The sequence below is a fragment of the Gossypium hirsutum genome, chromosome A06 (assembly GCF_007990345.1).
Source record: "Gossypium hirsutum isolate 1008001.06 chromosome A06, Gossypium_hirsutum_v2.1, whole genome shotgun sequence".
Lineage (NCBI taxonomy): Eukaryota > Viridiplantae > Streptophyta > Magnoliopsida > Malvales > Malvaceae > Gossypium > Gossypium hirsutum.
The window spans coordinates 121681966-121702282 of record NC_053429.1 but is presented as its reverse complement, the minus strand read 5'-3'; the positions used below and the strand labels follow the sequence as shown (position 1 = coordinate 121702282).

At 37.6% G+C, this 20317-nt stretch overlaps 1 non-coding gene across 1 annotated transcript; it reads right to left on the bottom strand.

The window, feature by feature from the left end:
• Window positions 1–12944: 12944 nt before the first annotated feature.
• Window positions 12945–13051, bottom strand: LOC121231396 (small nucleolar RNA R71). The gene has a single exon (XR_005929454.1). It is a non-coding gene; the product is annotated as a small nucleolar RNA R71 (small nucleolar RNA).
• Between the last annotated feature and the right edge of the window lie 7266 nt (window positions 13052–20317).

The following is a 20317-nucleotide window of genomic DNA, read 5'->3' as shown; positions in this document are numbered from 1 at the left end:
CCGAAAACCACAAACTCCCAGCCTGATTTAGGTTGAACTAGAATAGGAGTTTGCATTAGAACAGACTTGAGCTTTTCGAAACTAGACTGCTGTTCCTCAGACCACACAAGCGGAACGTTCTTATGCAGTAGTTTCGTTAGAGGTAACGAAATCAAAGAGAATCCCTCGACAAACCTTCTATAGTAACCTGCCAAGTCCAGGAAATTTCGAAGCTCAGACACATTTCTCAGTTGTTTCCATTCATTTACAACTTCTATTTTCTTGGGATAGACTTGGATCCTTTCAGCAGTCACCACATGCGTCTGCCTTGGCATAAATTAGTATGTTGTTGATAAAGAATACTACAAATTGATCCAAATATGGTTGGAATACCCAATTCATTAAGTCTATAAATGCTACTGGGGTATTTTTCAACCCAAAAGACATCACCAGAAACTCGTAGTGTCCATAACGAATCCTGAAGGCAGTCTTGTACACATCAGTCTCTTTAACCTTGAGCTGATGGTAACTAAAATGGAGATTGATCTTAGAGAAAATAGATACCCCACATAATTGGCCGAATAAGTTTTTGATCCTCAGTAGCAGGTACTTATTCTTTACTGTCAACTTGTTCAACTACCGGTAAACTATACACATTCTCATTGATCCATCTTTCTTTTAACAAATAGTACTGATGCCCCCACAAAGACACACTCAGTTGGATGAACCCTCTATCTAGAAGTTCCAGGAGTTGAGCTTTTAGCTTCGTAAGTTCCTTCAGTGCCAATTGGTAGGGTGCAATGAACACACCTGATAACAAATCGATGCCGAATTCAACCTTTTTATCCGAAGTTATTTCGAGTAATTCCTAGAGAAAGACATCTGAGAAGTCCCTCGTAGTACATATATCTCCTATAGAAAGCTTTGTAGGAACAAAATCGGATATGAAGGCAAGGTATGCCTCGCACCCTTTTTGAACTAGCTTATCAGCTACCAGGGCAGAGATTTCACTAGAAATGTAATCTCGACGCTCACTAACCATAAAAACCTCGTTATTCTTATCTGTCCTCAGAGTAACTCTTTTAGATACACAATCTAGTCTAACCTGATACTTTACGAGCCAATCTATTCCTAGAATCAAATCATATTTATCAAAAAGCAACTCTATTAGGTCTACTGAAAACACCATACCCTGAATCTTTAAGGGTACTCGTTTATAAACCCTATCAACACGAACCAACTGACTTAAAGGACTAATAATAGAAAACTCTCTTGCAGTATTCTCAGCAGTTATACTTAGATGTGCAGAAACAATACTAGCTATATAGGAGTGAGTAAATCCAATGTCAATGAGAGAGAAGTACATAACAAAATAAATAAAGAATGTACCTGCTATGACATCAACATCATCACTGTCCTCTCAGTGTTTCGCCATATAAACCAATGTAGATTGTCGTGCCTCAGTCTGACTCGCACCTGTAGCCAGTGCTCTCTGACCTTTACTAGAACCATTACCTTATCTAACATTACCACGACTTTTAGATGGTTGCTGACCTACTCTCGGGGGCTGAGCAGGACCCGGAATGGAAGTCGGTTCCACAACTGGAACCTGGTCTGGTCAACAAGGACAATCCCTGACTCGGTGCTCCATCAACCCACAACGGAGGCATGCTCCTAACTTTCTCCAGCACTCGCTCGGATGGCGCTTCTCGCAATCGCTACAGAGCTAAAGCTCGGTCACTGTAGCTGGTGTATTGGAACTCAAAGGCTGATTAAACCTTGCCCATTTCTTAGGGCACTGTTTAGAACTAGATGGACCCGAATCCCTTTTTGTCTTACATTGATTTATCTAGCGGTTACGCCACTCATGCTTATTGCGCTTCACTATCTTAGCCTTATTAGCCAATGCTGTAAAAATCGGCTTCCTTTGAGGAGCTATCAGAACCCGCAGCTCATAACGGAACCCTTCCTTAAACCTCATACATTTATCATAGTTGGATGCTACTAGAGCTCATGTATACCGGCCTAGTCTCAAAAAGTCAGCCTCATACTTGGCCACATATCGATCACCTTGAACCAGACTTATAAACTCGTGTCAATGAGCCTCCACATAACTCACCTTCACATACTTACTTTAGAAGGCAATATTGAAATAGTTCCAATCAACCTGTTCGAGCTGAACACCTTACTCAACCATCAGCCACTACTGACAGGGTTCATCCTGGAATAGGGATACAATACCCCTCAATTTTTGCGTGAGAGTGCGGTTAATGTTAGTTATGATACACTCAGTGGCCTTGAGCCAATATTTAACAACAGTAGGGTGACTCTAATGGCGCCATAAGCAACTTAACACCATTCGATCGGAGTCGTTCAGTAACCGACCCTCGACCTTCAGATTCAAAATAGGTCTCAACGATCCTTTTTAATGCCCGAATCATGGCTTGGGACAGTGCATCGTCCCTAGCCGTCGAAGTCTGAGACCCCGTCTTAGCAGTAGGTGTACCAACAGTCTCATTGGTCTCCAGATCGGGCATACTACCCATGAGGATGACTCTGCTCTGGCTCTTCCTCGGTGTCCTCGGCATCCACAACACCCATGAGACCCATGTCCACGACCACCACACGAAATCATTATGTCAGTTTATCTATAATGTCAGAGTGTACATATCAGTTATGGGCTTTAACATAGTGCCCCTACCAGTTCATATAATAGTATTTAACCAGATAACAGTTTAATTACTACAGTTTTTCTACTAGTCAAGATAGTGAAACCGAAATACTTACAGTTCGGTGTCGGAGGCTCGGTCATTTATAAAAAAAATTAGTTTTCAGAATGACTCAAATTCCTATTTTATTTAGCTATCTTTCAATACACATTATTTGCCTAAAACACAGTCTGAATGTTGACTAATCTGGCTCTAATACCACTAAATGTAACACCCCAAACTTGACCTGAGTGTCTAGACGAAGTTCGAAGAGTTACACTAACATTACTAGGAAAACCATATTTTATAAGTACAATTAAAACCGTTTGACAGACTATAACAACTATAAAATTCAACCGATAGTTCAACAATCTTAGAAAAGTTGTAGTATTACGAAATACTGAAACTACTAAGGTAGATTGACCGAGCTTCCAGTACGTCGACACGATTAAGCCTGTGAGTTACCTAAAATTTAATCAACAATACAGTAAGTAGGGAAGTCAGTGTATAGCTAACATAGATTCAATCAGAAGTAAAACTGTAATAATGAATTATCAAATGTTAAGTTTGTAATACCCCTACCCGTATTCATTGCCGGAATAGGGTACGAGGCATTACCGGAGTTTACGAATTAATTTTTTTTTCAATTCAACATATTTTCATGATAGATTCATGCATTTATATAAAATAACTTCATCACATATCTATAACCAGGTTTGTTAACCATACTAATGGCTAACTTTACATTTATTTTGTTTTAACATTTACTTTGTTAGCTTATACATGCCATTGATTTCCAAAATAAAGTTTCTTTATATACCGAAATCCTGAGGTTGACAGTGTGATGTGTCTCCGACCAAATCCGACCTCCGAGCTCTTAACACTACAAAACAGGGAAAAAGGAAACGGGGTAAGCACTTTGTGCTTAGTAAGCTCATGTAACAAGAATTATACTTACCTAATATTTTCAATACAATATAATAAACATTCATATATCCATTCAATGCATTATTACCTTAACATGCACAAACTCAACATTCAAGTTAGTACAATAATTTCCATGTATCAATAATATATATATACCATGATTGATGTACTCATCAATACCATGATTTTCATTCCCTTATTATTTTTCATATTTATCCCATTGAATTTATCGAAATTTCGATGGATTTTCAAAGGTACACTTTTAGTGTACAATTCCGGGTCCGTCAATTCATATTCATGTGCGCACATTTCCATTTCAGAGAGCACACTCCCGCGAACCTCAACCTTGCAGCGGGATTACCAGTCCAAGCTAAATCCCCTGCAATATAAACTCATAGAGTATTGTCGGGATTACCAGTCCAGGCTAAATCCCCTGCAACGACAATTACTCTAATGAGCTTGGATCTGAATTACCAGTCCAGGCTAAATTCATACCCTAATTCGGATTACCCGTCCGGGCTAAATCCATTTTACACATATTCTTCGGGAGGGCTATATTAGGATAGGATCACCCGTCCGGGCTAGATCCTTTTTACCGTCAATTCCTTTTCAGAAATCCATCGAATTTTTCTTTCATTCAAACGAGATTTCTTCCCATTTTATCAAATATATCAATGTTTCATAAATTTTCATACAATGAACATTCAAATCATATTCATATCAAAAACATGCATTTCAAGCATTTAAGAATATAATTCAAGTTACATGAACTTACCTTGATACTTGTTTGTAAACAGTAAAAATCTATTAATCCTGAAATTTTTCCTTTCCTCGATCTAGCTTCGTATTTGAATCTTCTGGATCTAAATAAATAAATTTAATTATCAATTTAATACATTTCATGTTCATATGCAACATTCTCTATAATTCAACTATTATTTATAGTTCATTCAAAGCTGTCTACTTGAGTCATAGTCACTAAATTATTTATAACTTGAGCTACGGAACTCCAAATTAAGATCCGTTAATTTTCCATGAAACTAGACTCATATATATTTTTACCATAAAATTTTCAGAATTTTTGGTTTAGGCAATCAGTACATTTTATTCTTCAAAGTCACCCCTGTTCTGTTGTCTAACAGTTCTGACCCTTCTTCACTAAAAATAAATTATCTCTTTATACAGAATTCAAATGATGTTCTTGTTTGTTTCTATTAAAAATAGACTCATTCATAATTCTATACATATAAATTTAAGTCCCTAATTATTTTTATTCAATTTTTTATAATTTTTCAAAGTCAGAACAGGGGAACCCAAATTCATTCTGACCTTGTCTCACAAAATTCATTATATCTCAAAATTTACAAATCCATTGCTTACAATATTTCTTCTATGAGAAACTAGACTCAATAAGCTTTAATTCCATATTTTGTTCATCTTCTAATTCGATTCCTACAAGTTTTGGTGATTTTTCAAAGTTAGTCTACTGCTGCTGTCCAAACTGTTTTAGTGCAAGCTGTTTATTACCATTTTTCCCCTAAACTTTTAATAAATGATAATTTCATCCCTACTCAATTAGTCTCTCAATTGAGCTGATTTTTCTCAATTAACATTTTATTCTATCACCTTAAACTAGTTTACAACCTTTAGGAATCAGAATTTCAGCAATAGACTTTAATTCCAAACATTTTCACAATTAGGTCCCAAAAAATCAATTTCCATTGAAATTGACTAATAAAATCATCTCATAAACAAATTAAAGCTTTAATTTCATTCTATTTCATCATAAACTTACAGCACTCAACCATGGTGACTTTAAATTTCATCCATGAAATCAAAAACTAATGAATTTAATAGTAGGATCTAGTTGTAAAAGTCTTAGAAACACAAAAATTACAAGAAAAAGGCAAGGATTAACTCACTTGGTGCAAAAATTATGAAATACCAGCTTAGAGAACTCTCATATGGCGTTTTTAGCTGCTGGAATTGAAGAGAAATGAAGAGAAATCTAGATATTTCCTATTTAGTCCTAGTTTTATTTAGTTAATTTTGCAATATTCCAATTTTACCCTTAATTTATCAATTTTTCTGCTGATTTCATACCCTTTCCGTCCAGCCCAAATAAATTTTGGGTCTAATTGCCTTTTATATCCTTTCTCATTAGACTAAAAAGCTATTTAATCACTCTAGCAACTTTTACACCTATTACAATTCAGTCCTTTTCATTTAATTGATTACCCAAACATTAAAATTTCCTAACGAAATTTTAATACCACATTAATAACATTTCATAAATATTTATAAAATTATTTTTGACTCGGTTTTACGAGATAGAGGTCCCGATGCCTTATTTTACCCAATTTCTTCAATAATTTCTTTTTCTAACTAATCACTAAATTGATAAAATTTTCCTATCAATATTTTCATACGATTTTCCTATCATATAAATTTTCAAGCAAAAATATTAAAATAAATTTCTCTTTAAATCGGATTTGTGGTTACGAAACCACTGTTCCGATAACATTGAATTTACGCCATTACAAAGTTCCAATCAGAATCAGAAAATATCTAGTACAGATTTAACATACTAGTTATATGGCAGAACAATTCCAGTTCAGATACAGACCAGATCAGAAATATATATAGTTATTTCTACCTACCCCCATCCGCTACACAATATCTTCGACCATCCCAACACACCATTAAGGGCATTTAATACCATCCAGCCTTACACACCATATAATATCGGTCCGACATGTGCAATGAGATGCAAACTAGCTACCATATCAAATCGCGATAAAATACATGATTCACATATAAATCATGGCTTAACCACTGAGTCAGAATGGATTACATCATCCTTTACATAATTCCCATCCAATGCAAATGTAGATTACCGAAGTCAAGAGCATATACACAGTTATTCAGATTCAATTCATAGTTAATTCCCATCGAATGCAAATGTAGATTACCGATGTCAAGAGCATATGCACAGTTATTCAGATTCAATTCATAGTTAGGTGATACGGATCAATATCATCGACATTCACCATAATCAATATACATTTATACAACTAATACCTTAGTCTCAGAGCATCAAATAGTTCTCATACGTTCTAATTTAGATTATAAATATGCTACTGGAGGCCTACGTTTGTGTTAGACGATGCCTACGACTTTAGAGATGAATTCTAGGCATTACCTACACACTCGTGTCCCTAACTCGTGTAGTCCTTATCTTGTACTCAGTGAGTTACACGACTTAGACACACGCTCATCTCCTTGGCCTGTGTAAACCTTGCACTAACTTGACCACACAGCGCCTGGACAGATGTCTGTGTGGCTCGAATTTGGCAGATAGTGTGTTACACGACCTAACACATATCCTATCAAGTGGTCGTGTGGCTCACACGGCCTGACACATAGTCGTGTGGTATAGATAGTCATGGTTTTTGGTGTATAAAATTCATAAAAATTGGGTTTCCAATACGCTCTTGAAGTAATTTTGAAGTAGGAGCAACGTGGAAGACTCCTGAAGCCTAAAACGACCATTCAATAACTCGATTAAACAATTTAATTGACAACAATACCCAATTACGTGCAGAATAACTATGTCAAAAGTTTTAACATAAACCTTTAACGAAACCATACTTACCGATAGAATTGACAACAATTACTTGAGTTATTACGCTGAGGATCACTACTTTCGATATCTTAGCCTAAAAAGAAACCAAACAGTCGCTTAAAATTAGGTTGAAACAAATCGAGTCGAGTAACTCCGACAAAAACAAACGGAACAACCTATTGACAGAAGTTCTACAAATAAAAAATCTATGTAATTAACCTATGAATTAACAACAGTGAAGTGCGTGCTTACCCGATCATACACCGGCACTATCACAACAATCCAAGGAACAAAAGAGAAGAAAAGAAAAGAAAAGAAAAAAAATGAAGAAAAGAAAAGAAAAAGAAAAATGAACGAAAGAGAAACGATAAAAAAAGAAAGGAAAAATAAAACTAAAATAATTACTTTTAAAATAAATAGATAACCAAAACTAATTCTGCAGAGCAGCAAAATACATCTCCGCTTCCCTTTTGTAGAGACTCAAACACAAGATCAAAGAGTAGACAAATGCTTAATCAGTGAACCAGCAGGCTCATTCTTGACACAAGTTTACAGAGAATTAAATTTAAGTCAATGACCCAAAAGCAGAGATTAATTAAAATTAAATTAATAAAAGATCTAAAGATATGTCTCAAAGTTCTAACCTCAAACACATAAGCAGAGCACAAAGCCATAAATACATAAATTTAATTACTACAGAATCCTAAAATTAAACATTCAAATTTCTAGGGCATTACAAAGTCATGTCGTGACGAGGAATTCCCTCACGTCACGATGTTGACCCTAAAGTTTTGAAACATTTCCATAAATACATAAATTTAATTACTACAGAATCCTAAAATTAAACATTCAAATTTCTAGGGCATTACAAAGTCATGTCGTGACGAGGAATTCCCTCACGTCACGATGTTGACCCTAAAGTTTTGAAACATTTCATTTTAATCCTTCTTCGGTTTCAACTTTGCTTTAGAGCTGTAAACTCATACAAAGATCGAAAATGATTGTATTTCACATTGAATGTATAATTCATGATTTATTTTAATAAATTGCATAATTTGATCGTAAATTAATTGTTGTTGCTCCAACAACGAATGTGGCATCCCTTAGCTCGTACCCGACAATCGAATCAGTTAATAGGGTTTTACAGTTTCTTAATAGAATTATTGAACCAATTCTTCAAGACTATGGAGAAGGTTCATCATTACTTCAGTTTGCCTAATTCATGTCAACAGGGAAGGTTGATTAAAAGCCATTATAGTTTTTTTTTCTGATAATTGTTCATCAAAGGAGGCTAGATGTAATGCCCCAAGACTTGTATTCGTGATTTGTTAGATTTGGTCATAATTAAGTATTTGTATCAGTGGATAAGTGCCTTAATTCTATGTCTAAGGTTTTCAGTTTGAATCCCTGCGTGAGCAAATCAAAATATTTTTATGCTAATCACTAAAAAAACTGAGTACTTAGTAGGATAAGATTTGATTTCTTTTGAAGATAAATTGGTTGTAAATTAAATTAATTAAAATTCTATTTTCAAAATATCCCACATTTCCCTTTATTTCAAAACATCTTTGTTTTATTTTTTAATTAATTTTCTTTCCCTATTTCCCACGTTTCATTAGTTACTTTTCTTTTTCTTTTAATTTTTCTCCCTTCCTACGTTTTTGCTCCTATTCGTTTCTTTTTGGTTCGTTTGTTTCTTTTGTTACCATCATTTTCAAATGGTTTTGGTTCTTTGGCTTCATTTAGTTGGGTTCATTTCACAGAGGTAAGGTTTTATTATTTTACTCAATTAATTTGTTAGAATTGTTCATTGGGTTTTTGGCTATGCTAAAATTTCAAGATTTTACGCAAAGATTCGTATTTTGGGTTATCTAATTAATTTGGTTCGTTTTAGGGGAATTTCATGAGATGATTGATGATCCTTCAGTATCCTAAAATTCGTGTGATTGCTGTCCGTTTAGTGGTAAGGGTTTCGAATGTGTTTTTGGAAGTTTTTTTTGTTAGTTCATTTGTAAGAAACTTTCTGTAACACCGCAAACTCGGCCTGGACATTATGGCCGATCTGGCGATATCACATGAGAGTGTTTTCTTAGAAACCATTTGGAATCAGGAAAACCATTCAAATTGCTATCTTTTTCGTAGTCGATATCGTGTAACAGTCTAACTGTTTGAAAATATTTCTTTATCGCGGAAGCTTTTGAAAACAATTTATTATTTATTTCGAAAACTCTTAGTTTGTTTCGGGAAAACCGTACTTGGGCATTGTAACATATAATCCATATTCACAACTCAAAAACCCAAATGAAAAACTTAAAATTCCAAGTCCAAATTACATCAAAATATTCCCAAAATAATGAATAAAACAAAAGTAGTAAGTTTATAAACCAAATGTATGTGAGCATGGTCACCGTCGAGTCCTCCACTGCACCGATCCACCTACTACTGAGGATTACCTGAACAGATAAAACAAATAAGGGTGAGTTTTCGCAAACTCAGTGTGTACATTCCCACAGTTCAACATGCATACAGACGGATATCAGAATATAGTCATAACTCAGGCCTAAAACCTTTTTACAGAATCAGTGTGGGCCTTGGCCCACTCAGAAACAACATTAGATATAAACTTAGGGCCTTAGCTTAACAGATTAGTATAGCAGAACATGCCCACCAACCCTGCACACCAACTCCGTCCAACCTAATACACCATGTGGAGATAAAATTGACCCACTTATCCCTGTACACCAAATATAGGGATAAAATCAACCCATCCAACCCTACACACCATAAGGTGCCGTAATGCGGCACATGTCATAAATACGCAGCTTAACTACTAGATAACAGGCTTATGAAGCCTTCAGATACTTCCTTCTCTTCATCAAACCCACCCCGATGCAATGCATCATGCAATATGGCATGTTATAATGCAGCTAGATAGATCATACATTTATATTTAAAACAGTATAGCTAGCTGTAACATGGTAACACATACATCACAATATCATGCCACAGATCAGGGGTCTAAGTATTGCTTACCAACCCTTCGACAGGTTACAGTCGACTTGGGCGACCTGTGCAACCTTACAGAACATTTCTGAAAAATAGGCTCACACGCCCATGTGGCTTACCTGTGTGGGCCCACATGCCTGTGTGGCCCACATGGCCCAAATTAGCCTTGGCCGTGTGAATCACACGGCTTGGCCCATAATTTCACATGTCCATGTGGTTCACTCGTATGGGCCCACACACTCGTGTAGCCCACACGGCCTAATTGGCTAAGCCCGTGTTTTGCATACGGCCTCGCCAGCCATCACACGGCTGTGTCCATCGTGTGCGTACGGCCTCGTTCGTAGACCACAAGTCCTGTACTACCACACGGCCTACCAAACGGGCGACCACACACCCATGTGGTGTCGACAGAATGCTTTTCAGCTTTTACTGAATCTCATTTTCGGTGTAATTGGAGTATACACCTGGTATCAATATGATGCGAAACCACTCCCGAGCTTTTCGAAACCTAAAATCAGAATACCTCATTCTTTTAGAAACTAAAATAAGTTTGAATCTATTAATTCACAAAACGTAAAGTCAGCTTACCGCTACCCAAAATGAACGCAATTCTGAATCAAATCGACAACGAGTGATCTCTAGCTTTACGACCTTCTCCTAAACGCCAACATATATAGAAGAAATATGTTACCAATTGTTCGTTATAATTTCATGATAGAAAAAGAAGAGAGGCACTTACCGACCCGCATACGTGCGCACAATGTTGTGAAACAATAGGAAAGACAAGACCTAAAAATAAAAATGGTGAGAGGGAGAGCAAAGAACTTTCAGCAGAAGAATAAAAGAAAAGGCAAAGAATGGAAGAGGAGATGGTCAGTTCTTTTTCTGTCAAGCGAATATTTGAAAGCTGATTACTCAAATCCCACTACCTACTTTATCTCAACCACCCACTATTCAAATTCCCATAACAACATAAACTCTCAGGCACCAACTCGAGAAAAAATAATCTCTTCCGCCCATGCATGGATTCGAACACAAAACTTCCAGCAGACTAACACTCTGCTTAACCACTAGACCAACAGGCCTATTCTGATATGGTTTTACAACAATTAAACATAAGCCTATTGAACCAGATTAAGACTTTATTCAGAAAAACATCAAAATTTGCCATATGGAAGGCTTAAACTTGAGACCTCTCATAAATACCCAGCACACTTAACGACTGAAGCAGATACACAAGTACGCCATATTCTAACAGAATCATAAACATATAAATTTTGGGGTGTTACAACTCTACCCCTAAAAAAAAATTTTAGCATCGAAATTTACCTGATCAGAATAGGTAAGGATACTACTTTCGCATCGAATCCTCGGGCTCCCAAATGGCCTCCTTAGTGCAATGATTCCGCCACAGGACCTTCACTAAGGGGATAGATTTCCTACGCGGAACCTTAACGTCGCGATCTAGGATCTGAACCGACTCCTACTCGAATGTCAGATCTGGTCTAACCTCAATCTCTTCAACAGGCACAATGTGCGTGGGATTAGAGCGATATCATCTCAACATTGAGACGTGGAACACATCATGTATATGATCTAACTTTAGAGGTAGCTCCAACTGATATGCGACTGGCCCCACTCGTTTCAGAATCTGATACGGCCCAATAAGCCGAGGGCTTAGCTTGCCCGTGCGACCGAACTTCAAAACCTTCTTCCAAGGTGAGACCTGAAGGAAAACCATGTCCTCCATAGAATACTCGATGTCTTTCCTCTTCAAATCATCATAGGACTTCTGTCTGTCAGAAGCCGCTTTTAGTCGATCTTGAATCAAGCAAACTTTAACCTTAGTCTCCGATACCAACTCTGGATCCAGAACATGTCGCTTACCCAACTCAGTCTAGCATAAGGGATTGCGACACTTATGACGATACAGTGCCTCGTAAGGTGCCATCTGTATACTAGACTGATAGCTATTGTTGTAAGTGAACTCTACTAATGGCAAGTTAAATATTAGGAACGCTCAATTTTTATTACTTTAGCCATTTATTTTTCTTGCGATTTAATTTAATTTAATTTAATTATTATTATTTATTAACTTACTTTTTCTTGGCAGGTTTTTATAGTTTATGACTAGAAGAAACTCGTCAGGGCCATTACTTTTTGACGAAGAAATCGATTGTACAGTTCACAGAAATCAAAGAGAAATAAGGCGAAGCTTACAATACACAGAGAATGAGCAAGAAGAAAATACTCAACCCCCAATCGAAGAGATGGCTGAAAACCAAGATAATCAGCTACCTCCTGCAATTGCGGTTAATCAAAATCCTGCTCCACGCACTATGTATGATTATGCTAAACCTTCTGTAACAGGAACTGAATCTAGCATAGTTAGACCTGCTATAGCTGCAAACACTTTTGAATTAAAACCTAACACTATTTAGATGATACAACAATTTGTTTAGTTTGATGGTTTGCAGGATGAAGATCCCAATGTTCACTTAGTAAACTTTCTGGAATTTTGCGATACATTTAAAGTCAATGGCGTTTCTGATGATGCCATACATCTTTGGTTATTCCCTTTTTCATTAAGGAACAAAGCTAAACAGTGGTTGAACTCGTTACCACGAGGGTCAATTACTACTTGGGAACAAATGACCGAAAATGTTTTATTAAAATATTTTTTGCCGACTAAAACGGCTAAATTACGTAATGATATCTCTTCTTTTGTGCAAATGGATTTAGAAATCCTCTACGATGCATGGGAGAGATATAAGGACTTACTGAGAATGTGCCCTCACCATGGGTTACCGCTTTGGCTCCAAGTTCAAACATTCCACAATGGTCTGAATCCTTCGACTCGGCGAATGGTTGATGCAGCTGCTGGTGGAACCATCAACAATAAAACACCTGAAGATGCCTATGAGTTTATAGAGGAGATGTCACTAAATAACTATCAGTGGCAAGTCATGAAGACAAAGCCAACGAAAATAGCCGACATTTATAATGTCGATTCGGTCACCATGCTCTCTAATCAGGTAGAACTCTTGACTAAAAAGATTGATGATTTTCTTAGTTCTTCATAGGTTCACCCAGTAATGCAATGCGAAGCAAGTAGCGGTAGAACAAACCATTCGGAATATCAACCTTATAGCCATAACATGGATAACGAGCAACTAAACTACATGGGTAATAATCCTCGGCCTCAAATCAATCTATTTAGTAACACTTACAATGCAGGTTGGAGGAACCATCCCAATTTTTCGTGGGGAGGCCAAGGAAATCAAAGACCATAACATCCTCCGAGTTTTCAGCAACCATTCTACCAACAAGAAAAGAAGCCAAACCTTGAAGAGATGCTCTCAAAGTTCATATCAGTGTCAGAAACCCATTTTCAGAACACCGAGACAACACTTAAAAATCAACAAGCGTCAATCCAAAGCCTCGAAACTCAGATAGACCAGCTTTCCAAACTAATCTCCGAACGACCACAAGGTAGTTTACCAAGTAATACAGAACCTAACCCAAGGGAACAACTCAACGCAATTAATATTCAAGATGACGAATGAGTCGTTGAGCTTGAACCAGAACCGAGGCAAGAAACTATGGTAAGCAAAGGTCAAGGTGAGGTAGATGAAAATACAAATAAACCAGTGACTGTTGAATATAAACCTCGTGTGACAGCCCAAAATTGACCCTAGTCGGGAAGTGGTTTCGGGACCACAAAACCGAGTTATGAAAATAATTAATTGTTATATTCTACGTTTATTATGTGTGTACATGCATATGTGGAAGTTTCATTCCCTAATTTTGCCAATTGCATGAGGAATTATTAAATAGGGATCAACATGAGACATGGTGAAATATGTAGGCTAATTTTAAAGGGCTTATTAGTGCATGTCAACACAAAGGTGGACTTGTATGTCAAATTGCCCAAATTCCTTATAGTGGCCGACCAAGGTGGGTTGATGATGGGCAATATATTTGTGAAATTGATATTGGGTTGTGGGATTTAATGAATAAAAGAAAAGAATAAAAAGGAAAGCAAATGAAAAAAAAAAAAGGGCTTCATCCTTTTCTTCTTGGCCGAATGGAAGGAAGGAATAGGGGCAAAGAACTTTCGGCCATTTGAATGCTTAATAAGGTTAGTATATTGTGTTAAAGTTGTGAAATTTTAGCTTGTTTTAGGTTAATTATCATGGTTCTTACTTAGACCATGCTAAATTTTTTAACTTTGATGGATGGATGGAGCATTCGGCTATGGCTATTAAAGAAGGAATTTGATTATTTCCTTTAAGTTTTGATGAAGAATGTGTTGAGGAAAGAAATTAATCTTGCTAAAAATATAAATTCTAAATGCTCATATATGTAATACCCAAATAAAAATGCTTGATGTCTTGAACAAATATTGTTTCGATGGGTGGAATGAGTAATGTCATGTATAGGTTTCGGCTATGGATTTTCATGTTTAATATTTTTATGTTGGTGTTCAAATTGAAAATGGATGTTAGTTGTGTTATAACACTTGCTTAATGATGAAAGGATCATGAGCTTAGGGCTTGAGAGGCATTCGGCTTTGGAGTAAAAATAATAAAAATGGTGTTTAGTCAATGCAAGTGTCCATACTTGTAGAATGTATTGAGTGTCGCAATCGGCCTTAACATAGACATGTGTGTGTTCGGCCACATAAATGAGCACCTAAGTTGATGTGTATGTTCGGCCAAAGGTAAGCATGTTGATGGCTTTATCTTGACTTAGAAGATTCGGCTAAAGGGAAAATTAGCTAATATGTCGAATTCGATTCGTGATTTCGTACATATGTGACTCTAATGTCTAATGTGTATATGGACTAAGTACCTTGAGGTTCTCTTTTGATGTTCGAGTGAATTGTATTGAATCATTTGATGTGATTAAAAATGTGTATGACCATTGTGTATTTGAGCTAAAAGGTGGCCATATGACCCATCAAACTCCTTGTCATATTCGGCCATAAGCTAGCAAAATGAGACTTTAATGAGTTAAATTTGTTTGAATTAGCTCAAGAGCTTAGAGGACCACAGTTGGATAAGGGAAAGGAAAAAGTGATCGAATAGCTGTCGAACTCGCTCGACCACATCCGAGGTAAGTCTTCGAGTAATGACCCTACTTGAATTATATTGAAATGATTAGTCATACTATGACGGATAGTCGAATGTGCATAGAGATTAAGTTATAAAGCCAATCGAAATCATGCTCTTTGTGTGTGGCTATTGAGCCGAAATTTGAAAGGTTTAATAAATGATTTGTGTTTGAGCCTTAGTAACGAAAATAAGATATGGATGTGTTAAGATTATTGATATATGTGTGCATGAGCAATTGATATATCCGGGCTAAAACCCGAAGGCATTTGTGCGAGTTGATATATCCGGGCTAAGACCCGAAGGCATTTGTGCGAGTTGATATATCCGGGCTAAAACCCGAAGGCATTTGTGCAAGTTGATATATCCGGGCTAAGACCCGAAGGCAATTGTGCAAGTTGATATATCCGGGCTAAGACCCGAAGGCATTCGTGCGAGTTGCTATATCCGGGCTAAGACCCGAAGGCATTTGTGCGAGTCGATATATCCGGGCTAAAACCCGAAGGCATTTGTGCAAGTTGATATATCCGGGCTAAGACCCGAAGGCAATTGTGCAAGTTGATATATCCGGGCTAAGACCTGAAGGCATTCGTGCGAGTTGCTATACCCGGGTTAAGACCCGAAGGCAATTGAGCTTGTGGTTATATCCGGCTAAATTCCGAAGAAACTTGGGTTTGAATGTGAGCGTTTTGTGCTGTAATAAATTCAATTAATACGCTCGACAAACCCAAACGATAAGGTATGTTTGCATGTGCTTCGAAGAAGTCGATTCGTTTTAAATAGTATTCGTTCAATCGACTAACGAACTTTCGGCTTTTAGATAGGTTGATACCTTGTGTGTGTATATGTTGATGAAGTGTGAAGTAAGTATGATTATGAGAATATGAATTAATAAAGTGATTCATTTAGCTATGTGAATGTAATACTTTAGTCAAAGCCGATTTCATTACTTGAAACTTACTAAGCTTTAAAATGCTTACCCCGTTGCTTTGGCTCTCTGTTTTATAGATTTTGTTCGTTAGCTATCGGATTCGGGATCATCGAAGTCGAAGTCATCCACACTATCAAAGCTCTTTTGGTACTCTTTTAGTTGAACTCTGGATATGGCATGTATAGGACTACCCCTTGTTGTTTTAAGCACTTTTTGTGATGTATGTGTGTACAGCCATGCGAAAATGGCTTGTAGAAGTGGAGTATGGCATTAGACCATTTGTGTTTATGTATGTATATATGGTTTCATGAGGTGACTATGGTTTGGAATGGAAGTGTTGGGCAAATTATCAGCCATTGGAATGGCTAAATATGATCATATGTGGACCTATGTATGACAAAACCCTAGTTGGTCCATGGTAACCACGAAATAGGTAAAGTTTACCTTGAAAACAGATGCTGACAGCAGCAGTGGTGTGGTTTTGGAAAATCACAAAAAAATTGTAGGAATGGAATTAAATAGCGAATAAATTATGTAATCGAACCTTCATGAATCTATTTTCATATGAAAGTAACGAAACAATCATATGAACAGTATATTAAGAGATATTAAAGTTCTCGTGAAACAGGGCCAGAACGGTTTCTGGATCTCCTGTTTCGACTTTGAAAATTCACCATAAATTTTCCAGAGATAATTAGAAGTCATGCTTTATATGTATGGATTCCTCTCTGAGTCTAGTTTCTATAGAAACAAACGGCATCAGTATTGAAGCTCTGTACAGGGAGATATCCAGGGTGTAATGCGAAAAGGTCAGTGTAGTCGACCCCAGTAACATGGGAGACTTTGACTAATAAACTGTACTAATTGGCCTGACCAAAAATTCTAGAAAAAAATATGTAGAAGGGCATATGAGTCTAGTTTCAGGGAAAATTCACAGAACTGGATTTCGAGTTCCAGAGCTCAAGATATGATTTTTAAAGTGACTAGTACACAGATTGGCAGCTTGTCTGGAAAAATTTTAATAAGTGGTTTGAAGTCTGTTAACACCTCGGGTTCGACTCCGGCGACGGTCTCGGGTTCGGGGTGTTACACCTCGTGTGCCATGCCCCAACGCGACAAGGAATGACCGCTAGATGAACAATTTGGTAAATTCCTTAAACTCTTAAAAAAATACATATTAACTTACCGTTTATTGAAGCTCTATCGCAGATGCCAAATGCAATGAAAATTTTAAAGGAGCTTTTAGCAAATAAGCAGAAGTTGGACGAGGCGTCGCATGTGGAGCTGAATGTAGTTTGTTTAGCCATTCTCCAAAATAAACTACCCAACAAACTAAAAGACCTAGGGAGCTTTACTATTCCTTGCTTAATTGTTAGTTTAGATATTAATCATGCATTAGCTGATCTAGGGGCTAGTATCAACGTCATGCCTTACAAAATGTTTAAGCAACTAGGTCTCGAGAAACCCAAACAGACTAGGATGAACATTCAATTAGCAGATAAAACTATAAGATTTCCTAGGGGTATTATTGAAGATGTGCTAGTCAAAATCGATAAATTTATATTTCCCGCTGACTTCATTGTTTTAGACATAGAGGAGGATAGCAATACTGCTTTAATCCTAGGAAGGCCCTTTTTAGCAACTGCTAAAACAATTATTGATGTTGGCACAGGTGAACTCACGCTTCACGTAGGAGACGAAACACTCACCCTTCAAGCTTGCAATCCTGACAACACATCGGAAATTGAAGGTGATCGTCTAAACCATTCTATTAAAACTGACCACATGGTGCAACCTACTTTGCAGAAAATGAGTCTGAAGGAAGAACTCGAGTCATTCTCAAGCAATAGTAAAGGACCTGTTCATGAAGATTGAAGACTACAAATCGAGGAACCCGATGAGTGGCGGACGCACAAACCAAGAACACCCAAAAAATTGAAACTACTCCAAAACGAGCCCGATACCTCTTAAAATCAACTTAAGGTTGGTGGTAAGGTCTTATTAGATGCCGCAGATCCCCACATTATCTCTACCACACCGAATGAAAAAATCCCTCTTACGGTACTCAGTATTTTTCCATTCGGTACGATGGAGGTGAGTCATCCCAAGTTCGACACTTTTAAGGTAAACAACACCCGATTAAAACCATATTTTGATGAGATTGATAGCATGAATGAGAAGTATAAACTTCTCAAACCACCATGACCATTCACTGAAGAGGTAAGTCGAGCTTAGACTATAAATAAGCACTTCTCGGGAGGTAACTCGAGTACTAACAATATTAATTTCTTTAAATTTTGGTATTTAACTCCTAACTTATTAATAGAAATCTTGAATACAGGTGTGTCCATAAAGACACGACCTAGCACAGGGGCGTGCTTAAGGCCATGTGAAAATAGGGCAAAAAATTTCCCCAACACGGTCTATGATTAAACGCCACAGCCGTGCGATATGGTCGTGGTCAAGCCTGCTAAAACAACACGGACGTGCGACACACCCGTGTGGAAGAACCGTGGGCAAACCTGTTAAAACAGCACAGGCGTTCGACACACCCGTGTAGAACACCCGTGGTCGAACCTGTTAAATTAACACAGGTGTGGGGCTTGCACACACGGGCGTGGGAGAAGTGAACAAGCTAGACACGGTCCTGCGACACGGGCGTGTGAACCCACACGCCCAAGAAACACCAGCGTGTACTAAATGTCAGACGCGCCCAAATTTGAAATTCACGAATCACACGGGCTGAAATTAGGGAACACGGGTGTGTGCCCTAGCCGTGTGGCCCAAAATCTATAAATACCCTGCACTATTCACTTTCTTCCCCATTCAAAAACCCTAACCCTAGCCGTTGCAACTCAACAAGGCCTCCCTACCACGCCCGTACGTCGCCTACAACTCCATTCTCGACACCCAATCTCTCCCCTTAGCGTTTGTTAACTCCTTTTTCTTTTATTTCATTGATTTATACTGCTATTTATCATATTAATCTATATATTTTCATGTTATTTCCATATTGATAATCACATAAATTTCATTTATCAAAGAAGTTATCATCTTTGTCATGTTTAAAATCTTACCCATTACATGATTCCTACACTTCATTCAATTAGTTAAAAGTGAATATTCATGGCTAGGATAGTTGAAATAATCATGCATATTTTGTTGACATCTCTTTTCATTCATATCATATTTTGCATTCCATTCCTTTCCATTTTTACTTATATTACCATGCTCATGCCACAAAGAAGTGGGTCATTGAACTTATTGTTTTAATTGAATTTAGTAATTGTGGCTGAATATATTTATGCATTTTCCTTTTCAAATTTAGTCGCATTCCTTTTATATATTATAAATTGTCCACTCATCAAAAGACGAATTGATGTTTCCACTTGTAGGTACACAATGTCATCTTTAAGAGGAAAGAAAATCGTCGTACCTACTTCAAAGAAGAGGAAGGGAGAGTCCTCTTCCGCAAGTCCAACTGTGAAAATTCGTCACCCTCTTCTACAGTTCCCCTGAGGGCCCTAGGAAGAACTTTTCCAAATACTTCGGGCCCGACCCTTAATTGCGGGCCGCTGCTTCGACTGGGCTGCCGTAGGACAAGTTCTGATGGCTGATGGGATTCGGGCCCTCCTAACCACCGACCCTTGGGAGCTATTCTTTGGGATTATCGAGCCAACATACCTTGAGCTCACGATGAAACTATGCTCAACGTTCCATCTTCAGACCATAATGACGAACTACGATGATCCTGGTACGGTTCAATTTCGCCTAGGCGGATTAATCCTCCAGCTAAGTGTCCTAGAGTTTGGTGCTGCATTAGGCTTATATACGGAGGAGTTCAAGGAGGAGAATGAACTACATGCTCTCAGTCGCCACATACATTTCTCTCCCTCGAAGTGCTGGCACACTTTGGCCCCTAGCACGGCCTTCTACAATCCTAGCTGCTCCAAGGTAGCAGTTCTCCCACCATCCCTGAGGTACTTACACACTATTTTAGCTTACACGATTACAGGGAGGCAAGAGA